The 23067-nt window shown below is 39.6% G+C and overlaps 1 protein-coding gene across 9 annotated transcripts in view; it reads left to right on the top strand.

Moving 5' to 3' along the window:
- The window catches only part of LOC124135962 (poly(rC)-binding protein 3-like), a 358312-nt gene that overhangs the window by 191965 nt on the left and 143280 nt on the right, over positions 1 to 23067 (top strand). For all 9 annotated transcript variants that reach the window (XM_046501684.1, XM_046501683.1, XM_046501695.1 and 6 more), the window contains one exon: positions 1563 to 1673. The gene's annotated coding sequence lies outside the window, so the exon portion shown is untranslated. The remainder of the gene's footprint in view (positions 1 to 1562; positions 1674 to 23067) is intronic.

The following is a 23067-nucleotide window of genomic DNA, read 5'->3' as shown; positions in this document are numbered from 1 at the left end:
ATATGACCGCGGTCTGTAAATAATAAGTCGGGACCAGAGAATCCAGTGATTGACATCATTAGCATCGATCCATTCAATTGGGATACGATGACATGCCTCAACCAAGTCAGCAAGCCTGACCACCCGATCCTGTTAGTCACCTCTTACGACAAGCAAGGTCGCTGCAGCAAGCATGGGTTGCTAAAGACCTATTCTACCCCGGATGTTTACGGGTCCAAAAGTTGAATGACATATATATGTACTACTCAAAAAAGATAAGGTTGACCATGACAGATCAACTATAGTCACATGAAAAAAAATTGGATGTTCTTTAACTTCTTTGAGTAGTATATATATATTTTGCCTCTGGAGAAATATGCTGAATAATAAAGGGTAGAAACTCTGCACAGCCTTATTGAAGCTTCCTTCACACTTCATATCTGTCAGTTCCAACATGATGTTACAATTACATATCCTTAAGCATTATATAAGCAATTAGGAGACAAACCACAGATGGCATCCTCTCAAAATCTTTCAGGTTCAAACAGTTTTCTGAAACTGATATTACTTTGGTGTTATGCCAATATTTTTAAATCAAGGATGTGGTGCATACTTATAATATTTTCAGCACACCCCTCCCAGAGGGGATTTAATATTTGGGAGAATTCGTCTGATGTTAGTCGTATAATTACTAGAAGACTATAGGGGGAGCTTAGGCCTTCCATGTGCTGTTGTTTCTGTATGTCATAGATGAAGGGGGTATGGAAGGGATATGAGGAGAGAAAGATGTCACAATATTTCCTGTCTGGAGGCTCATTGTGGTGCCAGAGAGGGAAACATCCGCTACGGGGCATATATCTTTGGAGTAAGGGATCACAATGGCTGAGGTTTCCTGGCTGTGATTAGGATCTCCTTTTCCAGATCATTTGGACATACTGTTGTAATCTGTGACTTTGTTATAACCAGAGAGATAATGAGACATGTTGTAAGTTTGTGCTGGGATCTGGACTAGATTGGTAGACTGGTAGACTGTTTCGGTGTATGTCTTGTAGAAACCTACCAATGATTAACTCAGTGCACTGTTTGTGGTTCAAGGTTTCTTTGGTCAGCTGGGGCGGTCGGGTAGCCTAGTGGTTAATGCCTTCGCTCATCACGCAGAAGACCTGGGTTCGATTCCCGACATGGGTACAATGTGTGAAGCCCATTTCAGACAGTCCAGTGATTGACATCAAGAGCATCGTTCCGCACAATTAAGATATGATGACATACATCAACAAGTTAGCAAATCTAACCACCCGATCCTTTTAGCTGCCTCTTACAACGAGCATGGATTGTTGAAGACAAATTCTAAAGTTGGATCTTCTTAAGAGCTATTTGATGAATATCCAGAAGGGCAGTACCAGAAAATACTGTTTGTTAGGACAAACTGAATTTTGTACAGCCATAGTTTGTTATGTCCAGATTTGACTGTATTCATATTTGTATGGACAAAAGATTATGCATCAAGTCAGACAAGAAAATGTGGCCTTGTTTTGTTTTCTGGAAATATATCAGAATTGCAACCATAAATGTTATTGTTTCAGCGAATCTGAGTCAATGAGCCCACTTGTCTGCCCATGGATGTCATCTGAAGTGAATCTCTCATTGTCTGTGTCCTGCTGGTGTACCTAGATCACAAGCATAGCAACTGACAGGTATGTTCATGTTTGTTCACGTAGATGTTGTTTGAGTTAATTCCTGAAATCAACCCTGAGCTCATCATCCAGAGAGCAAGGTCGTCTGATCTGTGGGATCTGGGGAGATAAAGGTAAGTGTTTTGTTCCTCATCTTTAGCAGCCATCTTATAATGGGCCAGCTGGGTTACCCAACACCAGACAGTCCTGCTGCAAGACCTGATGGTGACATTCATCTTTGATTCCTTGGGGGCGGTCGTGTAGCCAAGTGGTTAAAGCAGTCGCTCGTTACGCCGAAGATCCGGTTCGATTCCCGACATGGGTACAATGTTTGAAGCCCATTTCTGGTGTCCCCCGCCATGATATTGCTGGAATATTGCTAAAAGCGGCATAAAACCATACTCACTCACTCCCTCATTTGATTCCTTGGTCTGTCAAAGCTTCTACCCTACGTCCTATGAGACCCTTGTTGCTGGTGTCGATCAAGATGTGCCCCAGCCAGATGGGATGTCCGTACAACACTGGCTGTGATAACAAGTCAGATGTTCCAGCAGATCACTTCACCAGGAGATCTGAGGGTACAGGGTTTGTTTAAACCCCCACAACCTCTCCACTTTTGAGACACTTTACATATCAACATGTGAGTTGGTTATGTTCACTGCATGACTTGGGTACTGTGTACACCTTACCTCTCTGTAAATTCTTGCATCCACCTCTACAATTGATGCCGTGGCTGAAGAGATTGCCATGAACAGAATTATTATGACGATGATTGTTGAATTATGTTCCATGGGAGGAACTGAACCAAAGGACAGATCTTAGCTTTTTCTTCATTGCCAATATCCTCACCGTCTCTGCTTCAATGAGGGGCGGTCAGGTAGCCCAGTGGTTAAAGCATTCACTCGTCACGCCGAAGACCCGGGATCAATTCCCGACATGGGTAGAATGTGTGAAGCCTATTTCTGGTGTCCGCCGCCGTGATATTGCTGGAATATTGTTAAAAGCGGCGTAAAACCATACTCACTCACTCACTCTGCTTCAATGCCTCTAAAACTTGTGCCCTTTTGAGATCCTGGAGCAAGAAGGTCCCAAATACTTTCTTGCTGTGAGACCCCACATGACTGGTTACGATGTATGACCTGGCTGACGTGTGTCATCATACCCAGAAGGTATTGACTAGTATCAATCAACCACTGGTTTGTCAGGTCCTGGATCCATTATTTACAGATCTTTGTTGTATGGTTATGCATTTCTTCCTAAAACAGTACCAACTGAATCAATCAATCTGAGCTTTAACGATTTGTGTACGTGGCTTTTGACAATGAAACTCTGCCTGTTATGGCTGAATTGCTGATGCAGTGCAAAGCTATGTTCCCTCACTCACTCACCTGAGTATAGATTCATCACTTTAAATTTTGCACGTCAGTCATTTTTAACACCAAAACAAATATTTCTTAAATATCCTGCATCATATAAAGCATAAAAATTAATAATTGATATATTTTAATAATACAAATGATTATTATCCCTAAAATGAAATGCTTGACAACTGACATTGCATGGAAAACCTGAGTTCAATGTGTGCCAAGTTGTGTTTGTTAGTATTCTAGGTGGGGGTAAAATATATAGTTTTTCCTTCTTAATCACTTTTGTGTAAAAAATATGCATCCCACGCCGACAACGTGAGAAGATCAATATCTGATTAATGGAGAATCCTAAACTGTTTCTTGGGTCAAGTTCACTTTAAAAGTTCAGAAACCAAGTATCGCTGACTACCATCTAAAACCCCTTTCAATCTCTCACTCACTCATCCACACTCTGAGTCAAGGCCATTCTTTCATGCATATGCCTTGCACAAGAAATAATCACATATGACAGATTATTATCATTTTGACGGTCTCATTGTTTTCCTAGGCTAACAAGGTGATGAATCAGTGACGTTTTGTAAATTTGGAGCACTACAGATAGCGAGATGACTTTGAATGTGAAATGGTGTATGGTGATTGCCTCATGGGCTCACGTAGGCCCTGATGACATCCCAAGGGCTCAAACCAATTGATTTAGAGGCCATCAGAGAATGGTTCATTTGATTGGGCCTCATTCTCCGTTATTGGCTGGGGACATCACTTGTTTGGTCAGTGGATCTTGACCAAGATTGGTCTGCTTGCAGTGACCTTATCATGAGCAGTGGTCAAAACTCCCAGGAAATGGATGTGCGTCTATTTGGTTAATGGCATCACTAGACCTGTCAATCCACTAAGCATGCTAGCAGCCGGCAACGTGTGACCGCCATACGTTTATGGTTTACCTACTGTATTGATGGGGCATTGATTGTTTTCAGAGCTGTATGTTGAATACTGTTGTGGGTGTAGGTCTTGACTGATGCTGATCATGTTGATGGAAAGTTGTGTGATGGATGTTGTTTTGTTCGGCATAGATGGTCTGAATCGAAATGAAACCAAATAATTTGTTGGTTATGGAATGATCTCTGATCAGTACAATATTACAAGGGCAGATCTGTTCAGTGTTCCGCAGTTACCTTTGTGGATAGCGTTTATTATATCATACGCTTCATCGTTGTTTAAAGCCCATTACAGGCTTTTTACAACCTGGATTTCATTATTGATTGGTTTTCCATTAATTTAGGTTTTTTAATTTTTTTTACTTGGTTGATCAATGAGAGCACATGACATGGATTTTAATTGCTAATGTTATCGACCACCGGTATGTCAGATCCATCGTTTATTTAAAGTTGCCAGGGTTGGCTATGACCTGTGCTGGTAATGTGCTTGGGTGGTCAGACTTGGTTGATTGTATGAGGTCATACCCCGATGGTGTAGATCGTTGTTCACAATATCAATCACTGGATTGTCTGGCCCTGACTTTATTATTTACTGACCATCATCATATATAACATTGCTGAGTGGGGGTTAACCAACAAACCAACAAATAAACAAACAAGCAAGCAAACAGAGACATTCCTGTCCATTTGTTGTTTCCCTTGTGACAAGAACCTTGGGATAGATTTAGCCAGGGTAAATGTATGATTTACTGAATTTTCAGTAAAATATCTGTTCATAATTATATAAGATGATGGTCTGTAACTATTAATAAAAAGCACCAAACAATTCTGTTTGAATTTCTAAACCAAACATGGTTTCTTTAATATTTATTAAATCCCATATCGTTACGATATGGCATTTTCTTCGTTCATTCAAATTCTGAAGATTCCTAATAATTGGAAGCACAATCTGGTTTAATGTTTTTGACAAGTTTCTTGTTACTCAGCTTTGTGTTGTCTCAGTTTGTAATCCCTGCTGTGAAATCCTCCCTGTTCAATGGCATTAGCATTGAGATGCTGTGAGCCACATTACAGCATGTCGTATCACCTGAGAGTGGAATACGGCTCATGCAAGTGCCATTGCATTAAACGCTCACTGTGAAGTAATCATCCATATTTATCTGCTATAGAACAGCAGCCTGGTCAATTACCTTTCAGCATTTATTTTGACGGATTCAATGACATATTGCCACAATATTACCCCATTTTTATTGCACTCAAATGAAATTGCCCCAAAATGAAGGGATTAGAGCCTCGCCATGGAGAGTCATGATCTGTGAATAGCACCCTCTGATCTGGTATAGTTATAACTCAAATGATATTTCATATTTTCTCCTCCCAATATCCAGCGCCAGCCATCAGATGGTGATGGTATAGTGAGATGCGGAGTTTATGTGCATTTATTGCTATTTGATTTCTATCAAATCTAAAGCTCAATGAAGGAAACGGAGCCGAGATTCCGAATCAATAATCTCATTATTAAATGTCATCCCGTGTGAAGCTGATTCTGAGATAGAGATGTTTGATTGGTTGACAACAACAAGGAGGTTTTTGGACTTCTAACCGTATTTCTGGTTAAGATAAAAGGTGAAAGGTCATGCCATTATTGCAGTTCTAATGTAGGGTTTCAGTCGGTAAGCGATCATTTGATAATTACTTTGATGAAAACGCAGGATTTATTGAATAAAGATTAGCATCTTGCCGTCAGTGTAATCTGGAACCTCTCAGTTTAATATCAGTTTCATTAGTGGAAGATGGACTGTGTGACAGGGGGAGAATAAAGGTGATTGAGATGTTTCTTTTACGAGATTTTATTCAGTTTTATCATGAATATGTATCATCCCATAATTGCGAGGATGGATTTTAAAACTTTTACGAGATTCACTTCAAAGTTAATATTGGTTTTATCTTGATAGAAAGAGAAATGACAGGTTCAAAATGAAAAACATTGTAACACTTTTTCAAATAATGATGACTTGTATATTGTGTGTTCTGGAAAGAAATCTGTTTTCTTTGATGTTTGATAAGTTTTTAGGTTTATGTAGTTTAGACACTTTGATTTACTACAGAGCTTTCTTCATACAGTTCTGTAGCGAGAAATACGAAAACATTTTTTTTTTAACCGTAAGATGTTATTGGAAAATAAGAAGGGAAATTTATGTAATAGTTAAGCTTCTGATGAGATAATTGTAATGACCAATCAAAGGGAGTGAACTCTTCAGGCCTTAGTCTCCCCTGGGTCTTAAACATTGCTGGCACAGGTGTGGAACTTCTTAGGTGGGAGATTTTATAGAGATGTAGTGTTTCTGACAGTATGTTGTCTATGTCGCTGTATACAAGGGTTGCAACGAATACGTTATGAGGCAAATACGATTTGTATCACGAATATAGGGTAACGAATACGAATATTATTTCACGAATACAATCACAAGTCAGAAGCTGATGTATTATTTGTTATATTCAGGGAAGCAATAACAACATAAATTATTTGACATGGTTTGTTAATTATTAACATATTATACATTTATATACTGCACTTATCCAGGTTCTAGTATCTGCTCAAATGGGAAAATGACCAGTGACCATAATACTGTCAAATTAAATAGTATAAGAGTGTTGTCTTTTGAAGAAATCTATGCATATAATATGTTCTTATGGATATTTTTATGTAAATGCACATGCTTGCATATACATAAATATTCGATTCTAGTGGCCACGAATAGCGAATTCAATTCATGAATGGATACGGTTCGATTCACCGAATACGCGAGTGAATCGTAACAGCCCTAGTGTATACTACAGTCTGTTGTTTGTCAGGAAGGTGCTTGTTTAACATGTGAACAGTCTGATGGAATATCTGGCCTGGGACACTCAGGCTCTCCTCCCTGTGCTTTGCCTAAAATATTGGAACAAATGTATTCCAATTAATTCCATTATTTGCTATATTCTCTCCTGATTAAGGATGTTCATGTGACACTGATTGTTTGTAGGTTTGTAACAGTACGTGTGCTTATGGGTTTTATCAAACTGGTAAGGGCGGTCAGGTAGCCTTGTGGTTAAAGCATTTGCTCGTCACCCCGAAGACCCAGGTTCAATTCCCGACATGGGTACAATGTGTGAAGCCCATTTCTGGTGTTTCTCGACGTGATATTGCTGGAATATTGCCAAAAGTGGCATAAAACCACACTCACGAATGAACGAACGTGCGAAACTGGTAAAAGTCTATAACCAGCATCACAGTGGGCTTTACTTTAGACATTATATAACTGGAATATTGTTCAAAGCAGTGTTTAACCAAAATCGAACAAACAAACAATTCTGTTTGCCAGTGGGATTGCTGAGTGGCTAAAACATTTACACATGATTGGAAAGTCTTGAGTTTGAATCCCTGCCAACATGAGTACAATATGTGATTGTACTTTGTTTGCTATCAATATGAATAAATTATTTAAGATTCTATAATTAAATCTGTAATATGTGTCTATAATGGAAGGGAGGTAACTCTAAACTTGTTTCTTTCCTATGCCTCCGCCCCCACTTTCTTTTCTTTCCTACCTACTTTACATTTTGAGGAAATGTTTGAAAATGAAAATTTAAAAAAATTGCCGACTGATCTGAATGTTTGGGCCATTCATCAGAAATTTCAGAAGAAAAGGTCTGGCTTAACATTTTATGAAGTATCAAATAAAAATAAAAATATGGTATGCGATTCTTGGTTCTCTGCTTAAATTTAGAAAATAAAATAAGAATACACAGGTATTACATGGGAACAATGGGTGCTGAGATACAAGGTAAAACATGGCTACATAGTTGTTAAATGTTGTACCACAAGACTTCATCACTTTCACAGTTACTTGTTGATCACTATTCCTCCTATGCTGGTGTCATGTTTAGCATATCAAAATTCTCTGAAGAATGATTACCTGCTAATGTGACAAAAAAACATACTTTGTTTCTTGTCTCCTATAATGAAGAATAGCAAAGTTTGAGATGTTATGGAAACACTATACATTGTTTGTCGACAAGCTACCACCTGAGCGTTACCCATAGCTGCTTGTGTGGAAGGGAGACAGTCATAGTCCCAAGTTAGACGCCATCAACCTCAGGAGTGCATGGAAGTCCAGACATGTGGAATTTGTATTTGTGAGAGGCAAAGATGAGTGCATTGTCTGACTATAAGGGAATGCAGTATTTGATACATTGAAAATCACACTCGCATCAAGAAAACGCCCATGTTGTATGCATGTCTTCGATAGTTCATGGGTAGTTGGTTATTCTGGTATCTGTGCCTGTTTTTTTTTCAGTTTTGTGTTGATGATTGATTAATTAACATTAATGATGTTATTAGACATAAGTGATATATTGTATTATGGGCATGGATGACACAGTTGTATAAAGGAGTTCTAATGTACTGCATAGAGTTGCATCCCTTAGGTGTACCAGGATCCAATGATTATGTTTTTGAATCAAATTCATCCTGATTATTATCCTTGCTTTTTGTGCTTTATGTTCAATTTGTTTTTTTCAAACATCATTGTTTGTTTGTTGTGTAACTTCTCACTGAACAATATTCCAGCAAAATAATGGCGGTCTGTCAAAAGATTCTTGACCAGACAATCGAGGGATTGATATCATAATTCATTAACATCAACCCACGCAATTGGGATACGATGACATGCATCAACAAGTCAGTGAGCCTGATCACCCGATCCAGTTAGTCGCCTCTTAGGACACTCAGCAATATTCAAGGTATATGACCGTGGTCTGTAAATGATCAAGTCTGGACCAGACAATCCAGTGATTGACATCATGAGCATCAATCTACATAATTGGGATAAGATGACATGCATCAACAAGTCAGTGAGCCTGATCACCCGATCCAGTTAGTTGCCTCTTACGACAAGCATGATTCCATACCTCATGGCACCCTGCTATGAGATTAATGTACAGAGTAGTACAGATGTGTATGAAGGCATGATATCACCACCATCAACATGTGTGACAAACTGTGACACAATAAGTGTAGGCATGTGGGAAGAGGGGGAGTGTTGGCATGTGGGAAGAGGGGGAGTGTAGGCATGGGGGAATGGAGACAAATACTGCTCTTTTAGGACTTGTCAGGTCAGAATGTCGAATCAGTGTGCGTGACAACAGTCTGGATGCCTCTTGCGTCATCCAAACATGCACATACTCACCAGCCATTGCGATTCATACTCACCTATTACGACAAGCATGGGTTTCTAAAGACCTATACTAACCCAGATCTTCATGGGTATGTCCAACATTAAACGGACATGTGATATATATATGATATCAAAGTGGTGTATAACCTAATTCACTAAAGTATTAGTCCTAAGTATGGTAATAACTGATCGTCTTTGATTATATGCCAAGAGAGTGATATTGGTTTTGAATTAATTCTTAAGAAAAACATCTAGTGTAGAAACACGATTGGCACGATTGTTATCTTATGAATAAAGACATTATTTAGATGCCAATAACACCATAGCTTACCATGTGTTAGCTTTCCAGTTGATACAGACAGCCCCAATCAGACTTGATTGTCACATGATACTTAATGCATGTGGCAAGATACATTCTTCTTCCAGCCCTACTGTTGCAGGAATCGGCTGATCGCTATAGATTCTTGTTTGCAAAATTTTCATATCTTCCTGAGTTTGCCAATTTCCTGCAGCCACTTGATGTCACTGTCATTTCAAATGATGTCATAAGGTCATGATGCTATCTTGGACTTGCACAGTTTTGAGCTTGTCTACTAATTACAAATAATGTATTTATTGTGCACCAAGTCCATACCGTAAGGCATGCACAAACCGCTATATTATTACCCAGTGGATCAGTGTGCACTTGATTTTCGTTCTCAACTCCCTGGGGTGTATACAACCCAAATAGCCTTTGACGTAACTGAAATAATGTCTGGAGTGCATCAAACCCTCCTCTCTCAAGATGTACTTTAACACAATCAACAGCCGACAATACCAACAATATTAGTTCCAGTGATCAAAGGAATACCAAATCATGGTTCACCTACAATACCAACCAAGGTTTGAACCCTGTTGAACCTGAGTCTTATTATACAGGAAGCAGAAGACATCATCTGGCAGCATCCCTATGCTGCTTCCAGGTGGCCCTCCATCCAACCATGTCGTGATGCTTCGTGAGACGTGTCACAGGCAATATAGGTGATCCTATCGTACTTGGTAAGGGACCCGTGAAGATCCGCAGATCTGATGGTCAGGCTCGCTGATTGATGCACGTCATCGTATCCCAATTGCGTAGATCGATGCTCATGATGTCAATCACATATTGGTTGGTCAGGCATGTGGGGGGGAGGGTCACTGGTTGTCCAAGTAGTCGTCCCAGTAGTCTGAGAGTCGCGTCCCTTGGGCACGCCATAAACTATAATCATGGTTTTGCTTCCCGGTTAGCCCAGATTATGTTTCTAGGTTTTTCAGCACCATACCCATGCTCATGGATTTCACCAAATTGGCAAACATCTAAAACATGCATCACTTAAGGCTTTCCTACCACCTGAAGCTGACGCGCAGTGATATAACTGGAATATGTTGAAAGTGTCGTTAAACCCAACTCACTCAATCAGGCTCAGTGGGTTGGTTGATTGCATGTCATTGTGCCCTGACGGTTTGGATTTTTTCTCACATTATCAATCACTGGACTTGATTATTTACTGGCTGCCATCATATATCTGGAATACTGCTGTGTGCGTTGTGAAACACAAAACTAACAGAGGTTCTAATGGTTGATTTTAGATTCGGTCTTTTTGCATGGTGTAATAATTCTGACTATGGTGAAAAAACATTCATTTACGTCACTGATTTAGAGATTTAGAGCCCTATCACTGAGATAGGGAGTGATGATTCGTTAACCTTACCCTACTGTCCCTGGCCTCATTGTACCCAGTCTCATGTAGTTGTCAGTGTTAAATCTACCAACACTGACATTTCTGACATGATTGCTGAATCACAATGGATGGCACGTACGTGCATGTGTGGATGACGCAAGAGGCATCCAGATTGTTGTCACGCACACTGATTCTACATTCTGACCTGACAGGTCCTAAAAGAGCAATATTTGTCTCCATTCCCCCCTATTCCCACATGCCTACACTTATTGTGTCACAGTTTGTCACACATGTTGATGGTGGTGATATCATGCCTTCATACACATCTGTACTGCTCTGTACATTAATCTCATAGCAGGGTGCCATGAGGTATGGAATCATGCTTGTCGTAAGCGGCGACTAATGGGATTGGATGATCAGGCTCACTGACTTATTGACGCATGTCATCTTATCCCAATTATGTAGATTGATGCTCATGATGTCAATCACTGGATTGTCTGGTCCAGACTTGATCATTTACAGACCACGGTCATATACCTTGAATATTGCTGAGTGCAAACAAACAAATATGAGGTATGGAATGACCTTGGGCCTGCTCCACAAAGTGATCTTAGCCATTGGGGGAAGTGGTGTTGCCTTGTTGTTAAAGCTTTTGCTCGCCACGCTGAAGACCATGGTGCAATTAAAGACATGGGGACAATGTATTGAGCACAGTTTTCTGGTGTCTCCCTGCCTTGATATTGCTGGAATATTGCTGAAAAAGGGGCAAGAACCCAACTCACTTACTCACTCACTTAGCGATTGGCTTAAGTCTTTGTTCATATATGGGAGTTACCATCTTAGCACTAAGATCGCTTTGTGGAAATGGACCCAGACTGCTCTTGTCTGTCATGAAAAAAAATACAAAAATATATTTTTTGTTGAAATATTTCCATGGTCGGGGACTTGACATGCTCTGCTGATGTGTTTCACTCCAGATCACATTGTAGATGGGGTATATAATTTTGCATTATTTCAAATGACTTTCTGGGAGGTTGGGTGCAGTATTCATGGAGTCATATTGTAGACGGCGATATACAGTAGACTTCAAGACATTTACAGTTGCTGTGACATTTTGTTAATTCAATGTCCAAGGGACCATCAAATATAAGCCATCCATAGTTCAAGACAGTTTGATGAGCAGAGTTGCCTCCCTTAGATGTGCCAGAAACCTGTGATCATAGTTTCTTATCCCAAATTCACCCTGATTCTATTTCTAGATTGTCAGCACCATACCCATGCTTGTGGGTTTTACAAATGTTGAAAATGTCTAACACCTGCATCACTTTGGTTATTCTTTCCTCTAACATCAAACTGACACACTGCCATGAAACCGAACTACTGCTAAAATCAGTGTTAAGCCCACTCACTCACTGAACCATAGGGATGGCCATGACTTCATTGAATATGGTTGAAAGAAATCTCATCACTTGGTAGTAAAAAAAGAACTGGCAATTAAGGAGAACAGAACATCCCCTACTTTATGTGCACAATATGTTTTTTAGAATGGTTGCAACACATGCCGTATACTTAAGTTTCATTATAAGAAACATTTTTGGAGGGGTTCCTAGATTATTTTACCCCGCTTTATTTATGAGATCGAGTTTTTCCAATGAAATACAACATGATAATGCTGGGCTTGACACTTCCAGTCGTTCTCCCAGTATGGGATTACAACCAAGGTAACAACTTGTCATGGTTAAAAAAACTTTTTTTTTCCACTGTTTATTTAGCATCCAAGAAGAAAAATGGCAAAAACATGTAAAAATAACCAACTTCATTTGTGTTATCAATATACCATGTAATGTTGTGATTTTATTATCTGCATCTTGAAATTGTTATCATTTACTGTGCACATGCTGGTTAAGCTCATTCATAATAAGATATAGCATACTCTTCAATAATCATTGCCTTGGCTCTTCAATGTGTAGTATTGCGTTGTTACTGAAGCATATGGTATAACATCTTTTAGCTTCTGATTGGTTAAGGAATGGGCAATTATTTTCCATCAACCGCTCATGTAGCCTGCTCATTTAGCCAGTTCATATACCCTGCTGAGAAATCAATCGGAACACACCTTAGCAAACTTGCTTATCTCGCATTTGTATCGTTGAGCTTAAATAAACCGATGTTGTCCAAATGCATTGGGTAAAGGGGAGTAATTGAGTTTGTTTGCGCCGTCTGCCAGCTGTAAAAATGGCCGAATCAAAGTGAATAACTATATTCCGGATGAGATAAATGTGTTGTCAACCAATTCCTTGGGGCATATGGTGTGATGTTCCCTGTGTGTGAGCCTCCATATGGGTTGACAACGTTTAGTATTCCACAATTCTTCTGCAATAAGCCATTGTTGAGGGTCCTGTTGAAATTCTCTGACATCCAACTACCTCTTCCCTGAAGGGGGTCATGGGTGGCCCAGTCATCTAAGGTGTTGCTATTCGCTTTGCAGAGATGCATCCCTTGGGCCCGCCAGGAACGTGTGATTGTGGGTTCAAATTCCGGTTCGTCTTGGTTGTTTCTAGGTTTGTCAGCACCATACCCTTGCTTGCGGGTTTCACAAGTAGAAACTGTGTAAGAAACTAAGAGTATAATGTTTATCAAGTCTAGATTTCTGCAGTATCAGGAAAATGAAGAGATTCTTTGGGCTCTTTTTTATTGATTTTTTTAAAGATAATTTAACAACTGTTTTTTTTTCTGTATGTTCATTTCAGAGACTAGATGTTAGTCTATTGCCCTTGTACTCTTGAAATACTTGGTGTTGTGCTTATTCTAAAACCTGTGTAGTAGCACACTCACTGCCTCATTTCTGCCTGTATAAACCGAGCCCTGTGGAGTTTAGTGGGAACTAATCACCGTTATCTGATTATATGTACCTAAATCATCAATATCAATCAGAAACCTTTGGTTTGGATCATGAGATGTTTCGAATAATTCTCAGATCCTAATTAACTTCCTTGATGTTTTTCACATTATAATTAATCAATTATACGAATAGTGTTGATCATTAGCAGTACAGCTTGAAATGTTGTCTTAGAATTGATGATGCTTCCGTCATACCAATTTCATTTGCTTGATAAGGGTAGAAGAACTGTACCTTGACCAGAAAGAATAAAACAAGTTGAATTCACTGTTGCTGTTTTTGTCCTACCATTGTTACACTGCAAGGGTTTACTTGTGTTACATAAGAGCAACAAAACCTTTCCATAATCTTAAGAACTCTCTGCTGAAAGCAGAGTCCATTGTTTCATTCCGACTACAAATATACATGTGTTTAAGCATCATTATCTTATGGTGATGATACCAGGTGTTTGTGAAACGGTGAGCATACTCTTCCTCATGGTGGCACTTGTTACTTCAGTGACCACCTCCGTGGTCTTGTGGTAGAGCGTCCGCCCGGAGAGCGGAAGGTCCAGGGTTCGATCCCGGGCCGCGTCATACAAAAAGACGTTAAAAGATTGTACTTGTTGTTACCCTGTCTGGCGCTCGGCATTAAGGGGCTAAAACAAGGACTGGTCGGCTCGGAGTCAGTATACTGTGTCTGAGTGGGGTATTCAGGTTAAAATGCGGCATGGTATCTCAGTGAGCTAGCACTATAAATCGGCATCAGTCCGGACTAGTACACACACACATACACGTGCATGCACGTCGCTATACGTCGCTATACGTCGCTATACGTCGCTATATAAGTGCAATAATCTTGGACGCGACGTTAAACCCCATTTCACCTCACCTCACCTCACTTGTTACTTCAGTCCCATGGTCCACTCCATTGAAGATGTTACTGAAAGACCCGTGAAGATCTGGGGTAGAACAGGTCTTCAGCAACCCATTCTTGCCGTAACAGGCGCCTATGCTTGTCGTAATAGGCAACTAATGGGATCGGGTGGTCAGCCTTGCTGACTTCGTTGACGCATGTCATCGTATCCCAATTGCGTGGAGTGATGCTCATGATGTCAATCACTGGATTGTCTGTCCGGACTTCATTATTCACAGACAGCCATCATATAGCTGGAATATTGCTGAGTGCGGCGTTAAACAACAAACATACAAAGAAGTAAAATGTCACTAAAATGTACATGCTCCACAGGCTTATCCTGCAGATAGAGTTCATTTGTTCCATGCAGACAGGCAGCCGTGTTTGCGGGTCAGCTGTGCCTTGGCAACACCGTGTACAAGTCTATGATAAACATGACATAACTGAAGGTACAGGTGTGTGGTGGACACGGCAGGGGGTTGTCGGCGGCGCTTCAGGAACGGCTTCCTCTAGGTACATCACACTGGGATCTGTCTGTCTGCCTTGTCAGTCTGCCATGTTTGCATAGATGTGTCCGCATCTTGACAGTGTTGATGCAAATACTTCTGAAGGGTGGATGGGAACTTGTATTATTGGGATGTCTTTGAGACACATCTCTGCTTGACCAAATGTCTTGTCCAGTTGGTTGGGAAGGACTTCAGGCCCTTTTCCAAAAAGCGATCTGAGCGCAACAAAAGGAGTAAGTCTATGTTAAAGAATGGGAGTTATGATCGCCTTACTGCTATGATCGCTTTGTCGAACAGGGCCTTGGTACACCACAATGCAGCAGTATGTTCCTTAGCTGCCATGATATGCTGGTCCGCACATTCATTTGGGTAATGGCCCTTTGTCTGTGAGCACCATACCATCCTCTTGGGTTTTACAGAAAGGGGTCGCATCTATGACTTGCATCACTTTAAGGCTTTCCATTTAAGCTGACATTGATATAATTGAAATGCTATTACTGTTGGCGTTTACCCTCAACTCAATCACTCACTCAGTCCCTTTCACACTGGTTGAGACTTTTGCAATGTGTTTAAAGCAAAGAAGAGTCTGAGAATAATAACTATGTCTTATTTTTGATAATGAAGGGTACGATGATGCCAATTTCACCACTGGAAGTAATCGATTCTAAGACTGTCAGTTACTTTTAACTCATACCTTGTGCTGGGTTACATTGAAATGTCAAAATAGAATTAGGATGATGTCTCTTACAACATGCCTTTATTTTATGGAAATTACAATTTGACTTGAATCAGATCAATATTTTTGTTGCAAAAACTAATAAAAAATAAAATCATCTGTGTATCTGACACATTACAAACTGGATGACGTCTAGAATTGCATATGACATTTGGATAAATGCAAGCCTTTTCCATCAAATGACTTTTTTTTTTCTTTTGCACAAGAACCATGTGTCCTTGACACATCAACATGATGAAAACTTTAAAGGGAGACTAGACTTGGGCCAGTTGGCAGTCCCATGTAAGATTTATTCAAGTTATTCAAACATTTATATTTTTTTGAAAATGGAAATAAAAACAAAACATGCGGCAGACTTTATGATGATGCAGGTGTTGCCTGAGAACCAAAACTATTATTTTTTTTAGCCTAATCAAAGACATACAGACATTGTCTTAGTTTCACACACAACATCTAAATCTCATGACATCTTTTCTCAACACACGCATGCAAGCATGCACTCTAGCTTGCTTGCTTGCTTGCTCGCTCACACTCACTCACTCACTCACTCACTCACTCACTCACTCACTCACTCACTCACTCTCAGTCCATTGATTGACTGGTGTCTTTGGTTGCACCATTCAACACTAAGTCACTTCTGTTCATGGTGGCCCCATCTGCTAGTGATTTCTCAATTTGTATAGATGCAAAACTATGCACTTTACTCAGCCAACCATGCAACCGTTGGTGGACCGAGATGTATGTATTTTTCTTGGCTTATGGTTATGTTTTGGAAGGGGCATAGACAGGATATAGAAGTGATAAGAAAGCAAACAAGGTTGTATATGCCACATTTTACCATCATAACTGTTATTACTATTCTGATTGCAATCATCTAATGCAGAATTTGCCTCAAGAAGAACCTGAAAGACAGCTTCATTTTATCATGGACATTATGCCATCATGCAAGTCACACTTTGCTGTTCAAATAAACTTTTTTAAATGATGATCATCATAACCACTTAGGGCTTGGACGGGTACTTTTGCTACTCGGGTCAGGTGGGTACTGAGTTGGATGTGAGAACCCACAGGACTTCCTGTACCCTGTGGCCAATTGTGTGATATGTTGTTAATGACAAAAATTATCGAGAACTCCATGGGTAACTACAAGTCACTTAATGTTCACATTTCTTTCTGACCATTCACACGTTCCTTTTGACTTGTATATTTTTCAATAAAGATAGACCTTCAGTCTATTTCAGTGTATGCACGACCAGATTATTTGATGTTCCATCTAAATTCTTTTACCAAGGCTACAGTTAAACAATTCCCAATCAGACATTTTGTACCCAACTCTTGAAACCTATAGCGGGTACCCGGGTATGGTTTTCGGTTATAGGGGGTTGGGTGCCAACTGGACCCCGAAGGTAGTGTTGTTTGTTTTTTAAAATGTCCGGACAGAAAAATTTAAATGTCTGGTAAGTAATATTTTAAATCAGACATTTGAGATTCCCAATCGGACATGTCCGGCGCATATGACCGTTTCCAGACCCCTGGTGCCAAGGTTTTAACTTTATACTTGTCCCAGCCCTATCACCACTGATTTGTTTAAAAAAAAGGTAATATTTAAACATTTCCTCATATGCTTATCCAGTGTGTCTTAACTGATTTTCAGTGATCCATTCACATAATTTTCACTGCTATTTTGCCTTTTATGCCCAATGGAATCTGTTTCAAGACTGGGTATTCTCTAGAATTGACATTTTAAGTTATTTTTTCAGGTGTGGGTGTGTGTGTGTGTGTGCGTGTGAACGTGTGCGAGTGTGTGTGAGTGTGTGTTGGGGGTACTGATTTCTTTGTTTTGAGGAAGTTTTCAATGAGGCAATTGTACAACCATGTTCCTTGCATCCAGATATGCAAATCTACAGTTGAATCTAACTTATTATGTCAGTGTCAGGTCTGTGCTGGTGGTTTTTGATAATCGTCTTCAACCTGAGTCACTTTGGGCTATCCTTCCACATTAAGCTGACGTACCATGATAAACTGAAGTGTTCTTCAAAGCAGTATTGAACCCAACTCACTCACTCACTCACAAAGTTTGTGGAAAGTCTGGCATGTTTTAGCTGCTGTAATTATGAACTGCCCAGAAATAGTCCAAGCAGAAATGCCACGCTGTCAAGAAACCTTTCAAAATGGCAGCCCCTGATTCAAGTCCAGTCGCCTTGAAACAAGTATGTCCTACAACCGAAGCTCATTATGTAACCCGCACCCAAGCTGGCTTCACCCCAGACTGCTGTACCGCCTTGACTTGTGTTGATGGGCAGCTCCGTAACTCTTCTGTATAGTGCATTTAAGTGTCGAGTGACATTAGTGTCCAGAGTGCCATCGCAGACCAAGCTGAATAGGAAGCATACCTGACATGTCTCTGGATTTTAGTATTATCTCCGTAATGAAAATACAGACACTTATCATGACATAGGCACTTTACTGGAACATCAGAAAAACATGATTACGGTTAAGATGACTGCTTTTGATGGGTGCTACTGTAGGGCAGGAGATGATTCCCTTCTGGCGAACACCTGGCGTTATCACTGATTTTCAGTGATCCATTCAAATAATTTGCACTGCTATTTGAAAAAAAAAAATTAGTAGGTGGGGAGATAATTTGTTGAGTTGAGACTGTTATTCTAGGGCATTGACGTTTTATGTTTCACATCATTAACGATTTTGCAAATGAATTGTACAATATGAATCTGAAACAAAATATGATTTTGTTAAGAAATTATTTTCCTCTTTTTCTTAAGATATATAAATCAAGCATGCCAATTCTGAAGCATCTGTTTTTTGCAAAGACATATTCCTTGTGACTATTCATGGTGAAGTCATTGTAATCTTTGAATAATGTCTTTCCTTTACTGCAGTCATGGAAGGATGTGAAGTAACACTGTCATTATTCCACATGCAAGGAAAGTGTTTGAACTCTGTGTCTCTGACATGAAGCCTCCTAGATCAGTAATATATTGGTTATTGATTACGCATGTGCAGTAGTCAGAGGAGATGGAGGAGGTTCAGGCACCAATGGTTCCATAGAGTCTTCTGGAAAAGTCATCCACTCACATGCTCATATACTTAACACATGCTTCACTTCATGCTGGGAGATCCCTCAGAATGTCAAAACAGTTGCCACGGTGACGTCACATGGAGACAGTTGTTTTCATTTTTGTCCAAGGAATGAAACCTTCAGATGCAAATTTGACATTTTTTTCCATCCAATTAGGTTATTGGTTGTTTTTCCATCCTGTGTTAGTGGTAGCATGAAGGTAGAAAGGCAGGTTTTTGTGACAGCTTGGTACTCCATATGAAAATGTAATTATGGTTGTGTTGAGAAGTTTTTGGGCTTTAATGGGTCTGGGACATTGTAGGATTTGTCTGTGAGCCTTGTGGTTTAATTTACCAAGCCATTGGTATTCAGCTGTAGCATGTCGTAAAAAGGGAAGCACCGGCACACCATCTAAAGATGTGCTTATGCAACAAAGAGTCTTGTAGGAACAAGAGTAACAAAATACTAAACATCTATTTTATTAAAATTTGTAACTTTGTAACCTGACAGTGTAGCAAAATGTACATGACAACGATTGAGCAAATGTCATTAGTTGTATGATGACACCAGATATTATCAAACTATGAGAACTTGTCCTACAGATGTCTTGTTTGAGAATGTAGAAGTCTTAAAGGGCAAGTTCACACGGAAATGAACCAATTTTTCTTGTACTTTTTCCACATTAAAAGTGTTAACAAAGAAGTGTCATAGACAAAAATATAAAAACATCATATTTAATTAACATATTTTTTGCATTAAAACGATTTATATTTTTCACATTTACCAAGTGTTCTATTTCCATAACAAAAACACCATGGCTTATGCCCCTTGCAACATGACGTCATTGGTGCCAATTGATAAACATTATGACGTCATCATGCTTTGTTAGAGCCGCTTCACGTGGTGTAGGTACAGTTTTGTGATTCTAGCGTCTCCGATGCCAGCCAGAATTGTGTTATGCTGAGTCACCACTGCGCCGGAGTTTGTCGTAGACCATGTTGTTTTACCGCAAACTGGTCCTTGATATCTTTTGCGTTGAGAATAGACAGGGACCCAGTTGAATTGGCACCAATTACGTCATAATCTAAGGGGGATAACTCAGGCCTATTTCGCTCGTAAAACGAAGGCCTCATAACGGCATATCATTTTAACACTATTGTGAGCTTCCTACTTTCACTGTGAAAAAAATGAGTGTATATTTTCAAACACAGATACTAACTAATTCTAAAATTGCGTTTTGTTTAGAAAAAGAAAGAAAGTGATTTTTGCGTGTACACTTCCCCTTTAAGGGATGTCAGTAACCTTAAGCCAAGCCCTTCTTACTCATCTCATCTCTTACTTACTCATCTCATACACTGATGTTTTAAGGTGTTCACTGACTGTGATGACGACAGACACTGATTAATTCAGAAAAGAGCATTTTGAGCATTTTTAAAATTCTTTAGTAATATATGAAAATTGTGTTTAAGAAGAAGAAGCTAATATCCTTGTATTTTTTTTACTTTATATTCACTTTTAAGGGTTTAATTTATAGTAATTTTGAAACATCATTCTGGAAAGAGAACTTCAGGGTATTGTGACATTGTTTTCATGGTTCATATCTTCTTTAATTGTGCCATAAACTTGCCAACATCCTCTTCGCAGAACCAGCAGGGACCCAAATCTCCATAGACTCAAGCATGTATTGTGGAATATCATGATAATTACATGATGTTCCTGGGCCGTGTAGCAGTGGTGGGTGCCCAGTTTGAAGTTGGCTGTTTCCAATTACTGGTCCATTGCTTGCTATTTACCCAGCTTCATCTTCATGGAGGATGGTTACTGCATACCTTGGCTGTGAACTCCTCAACCCCAAACAATTTGCCTACAACCCTGGAAGAAGAACTCTTCATGTTCCAGTATTGTCTCCGCTTTGAGCTTGCTCAGACAGTATCGTTGTCATTGAAGTGAAGAAATAGGAAATTCGGAGAGTTTATTAGCAAGTGGAGGAAAGTATTAGTTGTAGCTCGATATGAGGTGTGTAGAACTCGGCATGATAAGAAAGAACTTTTTTTTCCTTAAAATCTTCACTCCCACTATTGACATATGGTTGCTGATACTGGTGTGATGATTGTGGATAAGCAAGCATGCTCAGTGTTTCAGTTGTATCATTTCATGTCACCTTTCTGTTAAAGAGCCCCTGTGCCTGTAGACCCGTGAAGATCTGGGGTAGAATAGGTCTTCAGCAACCCATGCTTGATGTAAAAGGCGACTATGCTTGTCGCAATAGGCGGCTAATGGGATTGGGTGGTCAGACCCGCCGACTTTGTTGATGCATGTCATCGGATCCAAGTTGCGTGGATCGATGCTCATGATGTCAATCACTGGATTGACTGGTCCAGACATGATTATTGCCATTATATAGCTGGAATATTGCTGAGTGGAGTGTTAAACAACAAATAAACAAACAAACTGTGCCTGTACAAGTTGGTCCCCAGCAAACTATGCCAGCTTACCCAATGGAGTGGTTGGTCAGGCTCAGTGACTGGGTTGATTGTGTGTCCTAGTACCCCAACCCTGTGGCTCATTGATCACCATCTATTACTTCACTGTGTGGCTCTATGTGGTCATATCGGTGGAATATTGCAGAGTACAGTGTTAAACACCAAACAAACATCATCATGGCAATTTGGAACACAATCAGACAGGTTATGTCTTGTAACCACTCAATCCCCATTTTAGTTGGTTGGGGTTGCTAGGGAACCATCCTGCCCTGGTATCCCAGAGGAATGGAGTGTGTTTATGGGGTATAAAGTTTCAAAGTGCACTCTGTACTATAAACACTTTCCCATGATTTTAGGTAATGGAAAATATTTCTGTTCATCAACTATTTTCCATTAATCATGGTCATAATGGGGTATATGGTTTCAATATGTGAGACAGAACCGTTTCACATGATTTCATGTAATTAAAAATAATTCTGTTCATCTAACCATTATCTGTTAATCAGTTTTATCACTTTCTAAAATAGTCTTGTGTTGACAGGTAATAATAAATGGCCATTTGTAAGTGACCTTGGAAAGAGGTTATGAATATGTCCTAGGTTAGAGTGTCAAATATGTTCCGATATATAATAAATATTTGTGAGTGCATCGAGGTAGAACAGATCTTGTGTTCTAATTCAGAAGACAGCGAGTCTTTACGATGATTTCGTTTCAAGGAACTACTTATGTTTTCTTTGGCGGTTATTGAGTGATCAGAATGGTATGCAAAAGTGCTTAGAACAAAGAAACCACATGAGGTCATACGAAAATTGAAATTGTTTCAAGCAGAAAGCGAAAGATTGTTATCTAAGCATGGTTTCCCCCAAGTCTTTGTTGATGCAGTGGAGGTGCCGATGAGTGTACGACAGACAGATAACTTCTCCTGCATACGTTGGAAAAATATCTGGAAACTGTACCCCCGGGAGTTGTTTTTTAAATATGTTTCACTCATAATTATGACATGATACAATTTATGTCTGAAAATGAGTTCTACTGCCATGTCATTCTGACCTTGGGGATGATCATTTACCTGGACAAGACACAACTTCAAAATTGAATTAAAGCAAATGCTTGGAAAATTTGGCGGTTGGTATGTTTGTTATTTTTTTCCATGATTATTGTAGTCATGAGGATAATGACTATCAGAACAGGACCAGAATGTTGGAATAGCTTTCTGCTTGGGTGGGATTGTTTGTGGCCTTGTTTGCATTCTCTTGTATCGCTAGAATCAGATCAAGCATTTGTGTTTGGATAAGACAAGGAAGAGGCACTACCTAAGGTGCTGTATGTATGTTCTTATAAACACACCTGTTCTCTATGTGCAGTAGTATATGCATTATAGTATACATTTGGGATCTTAAAAGGTACAGAATTATACAAGAAAACCCAAATATCTTTTGTAATATTTCTGCTCACCTGCCTGAAAGTCATGTGAATTGACTGTTGTCCGTCCATCGGTTGTCAGTTTTTAGATTTTCAACATCTCTAAAACTGCAAGGACAATGAAGCTGAAATTTGCATGAATAATCCCAGGAATGGTGTCTACGTATTCCAA

Source organism: Haliotis rufescens, unplaced genomic scaffold (genome assembly GCF_023055435.1).
Source record: "Haliotis rufescens isolate VD_foot unplaced genomic scaffold, xgHalRufe1.0.p SCAF_4, whole genome shotgun sequence".
Lineage (NCBI taxonomy): Eukaryota > Metazoa > Mollusca > Gastropoda > Lepetellida > Haliotidae > Haliotis > Haliotis rufescens.
This window is presented reverse-complemented; position numbering and strand designations above follow the sequence as displayed.